Source organism: Bombina bombina, chromosome 2 (assembly GCF_027579735.1).
Source record: "Bombina bombina isolate aBomBom1 chromosome 2, aBomBom1.pri, whole genome shotgun sequence".
In the NCBI taxonomy this organism is placed as follows: Eukaryota; Metazoa; Chordata; class Amphibia; order Anura; family Bombinatoridae; genus Bombina; species Bombina bombina.
Window position 1 is genome coordinate 23,479,394 of NC_069500.1, and position 3,578 is coordinate 23,482,971.

Consider the following 3,578-nt stretch of genomic DNA (forward strand, 5'->3'; position numbering starts at 1 on the left):
TTATTTAAAATGACATGCCCTATTTGAATCATAAAAGTTTTTTTGGGACTTGACTGTCCCTTTAAGTTTACTTTATAGAAATATGTCGTCCATTCATGGGATAATAGACACTATTTATTGAATGGTAATTAATCTAAATATCTCTATAGCCTGTTTTATATTTTAATATTGTATTGATCAATTGATAGATATAAATAGTCATAGGTGATTTTCAGTTCTTACATAAATATAATCAATGTATAAAAAGATTAACTGGTCAGAAATAAGAATATTTTATATTGGGCTTAAATATTAATTTTTAATAATAATATTATTGTCAAATTTATAGATATCTCAATAGTGTTATTTTGGGGTACACTACAGAGATTTAACATCTTACTGGGGTGTATTGATAAGATTCTGCTATATTAATTGGAGATATCACTGACAATGGTTTTATACTGCTATTAATTATAAATATTCATAATTGCAATACATAATGCGTTGGTGTCAATTGCTACTGATAAATACACCATCACACCACATTGCAATAATTCATATGACAAGTATGTGCGGTAATGGTATTGTATGGACACAGTAAAATGGTTGGTACAATAGCATGGTGTTACTAACACTGAGTAACACCACATTGCGCTCGTCAACCAACAAGTACGCGTGGTATGGAAAATGAGTATGTATATGTATTTATGTGACTGTGTACTGTGTTGTATTTGTTCTTTATTTTATTCATTTTCAACCTAAATAGAAAGTACAACAGCAACAGCTAGAGTTCCTGGGTTGAACATTGTTAATCCTTCAACAAAGGATATCAAGAGAATGAAGCTAATGTAATAAAACAAGGAAATTGGAAAGTTTAAATTTGTATTTTGTATCTGAAGAAGCATAAAAATAATAAAAAAAAATATTTCACATGATTCATAGAGCATACATTTGTAATAGTAGATGCTGCGTTATTTTGCACTATCAATAGCTCTCCACTTGTAATCTAGCCCAAACTGTTATACTCTTTTAAAGCGACGCGGTACTCAAACTTTTTCTGTCATTGATATCAAAGAGCAACATTTAAATGTGAGAATTACCAGCGAATGAGCATAGCCAGGAACTACCTATCAGCTAATCAGCATTAGTAGGAATTTCCTGTCAGCCAATGAAAATTCGTTATTACTACACAACGGATACTGCTGTATGTTTAAATCTTTACCTAACTCCTTAACGACCACATCCTACCCTGTACGTCACTGGTCATTAAGGGATTGTCTGGTTATAATAGCATGGGTCTTGTCACGAGCAGCAACACTGTGCTATTAGACCCTTCCTCCCTCCTGTAGGTTTGCTACACAGTCTAGCCGCTGACAGCAAGACCCCGCTATTGAAAAAGTCACCCCCATAGAAAGACCAGTGATGTTAAGGGTTAAAACTCTTTGTACTTATACACAAATAACACCTATTTCAGCATGAGCACACTGTCCATTCTTGACAATATAAAAAATAAATACATGTGAGAAAAGCTATTTATTGTTAAATCCCTTATACATATGATTAAATAGAAGGGAAATACCTGTAACAGTAAAAAGTCATGAAGAAACCGAAAACTAAATGTCAGTTCTGTGCTTCCCCATAATAGAATTAGAAAAATCTGGCACTGAAAGACCTACTGAAGAGCGATAAAAACACACTATAAATATTCTAGATGAGCATTGCTTAGCTGCAGATGATTTGCTCTGTCTGTTTCTTGCAGTTTATTCTGCGAGTGTTCTGCATGTGCAATACTAGATAAAACTTATCAGCAATCAGGTCACTGCAGGTTAATTTAATGCCCCAGTCACACAGCCTTGTAAAGTCTGTATTTCTTCTCTAGGATTAACTGAATTCTCTGGATACCCTGTATAGTCTGCTGCAACCTCTATAAAATGTTTCTGTATTTTTTGGGCTAAAGGGTCAAGCAATTTAAAGCAATAATAGCACTGAACTAGAGAACGCAATAGGTGAACCTTTAAATAAATCATCTCTCGCGGTGTTAGTGACCCTTATTGACAGATTCTCGTCTAGTGCATCACAGGGTTAATGACGGTAGCGCTCAGTACTTTTTATAAGCACTGTGAATGCTTTACTAATTGTTCTGTTTTTGTTTAAAGGGACGTAAAAAGTGCAAAAAGCCCTAATGTGTTACAGCATTTTATTATCATACTGTTCCGTATAACGATGTGTTTAACCTACTATTGTCAGCCATCTGCTCCCAATAATGAGTTCTCATTTTTGTCCGAAATGGTCAGAAAGTTTTTTAAGTTACCACCAAACAGCCATGAACGCGTTTTTAACACAAAGTTTCTGAAATGTGTTTTTGGACATCTAACAGAAAATGACACATGCGATGGCCACACCTGTTAAGATTACAGTACAGTTCCTTTGAATTAATCCCTTTGTTCAGTATATAAAATATAGTAATAATAGATCTAATAGATCCCTGGATGATGCAATTAATTTATATTTATATTATATTAAACATCATTTGGAAAATCCTCACAACTGTCTGAGTTTTTATTTTGGATTTCAGTTCTGTTTTTAATTCTTCTGTACTGATTTACTTTTTGTTAAATTAAAACAACGTAATGTGCCCTTTTCCATATACCATTGGCTTTATAGCTTCTTAACTAATAGGAAACAATTTGTTACAGTGAATGGGCTGATTTCCGACCCGTCTTCTTTAATAATAGTGCCCCACAGGGTTGTGTTCTGTCTCCCTATTCCTTATATACAACCATTGCACTTGTGCAAATTAATGTGTGACCTTATTGAATTTGAAGACGACACTACTCTGATTGGGCTTATGTCAGATGAAGATGAATTGCGCTATAACATGGAATATACAGGCTGGTAACATGGAGGGAAACCATTTAGAATTAAATGTTCATAAAACCAAAGAGATGGTAATTGATTTTAGAAAAAAAAAAGTCTCCATCACCTTCTTTTCTGAAAAATAAAGATAATACAGTGTACAGAGTTACATCATACAAATTCCTTGGCACAATGATTAACATGATTTTAAATGGGACGTTAATATTTTTACTATAATTAAAAAGTCTCAACAACGTTTGTACTTCTTACGGCAACTTAAGCAATTTGGCCTGTCTCAAAAAACTTTTTTTTTTCAGCCATCATCAAGTACGTCTTTTCATCCTCTATTGTAACCTGGTATAGCTCTGCTACATTATCTCTAAAGGAGAAAAGGAATTGTGACGATCTGCAGAAAAAAACATTGGGTGACAACTTATTTCTCTTACTTACTTTTCAAGGACGAATAAGAGAGAAATATTTTTTATCTGATTCGTCTCACCTTGGTCATTGTGTTTTTAATCGTATATCTTTTTATCGTAGGCCAAGGTTGAGAGTTTTACAAGTTTGGACAAATTGTTTTCTGAATAGTTTTTTTCCCAGGCTATTAAATTAGCAAACAGGAAAACTTCTCTTATGTCACTTTTGGTGTGATATATTACACTTTAGTCACTCTTTGTGAATATATTTAGTGGTTAGATTTTTATACTGCTGATTTTCTTTTTTCCTTTTAATCTGATTATCTT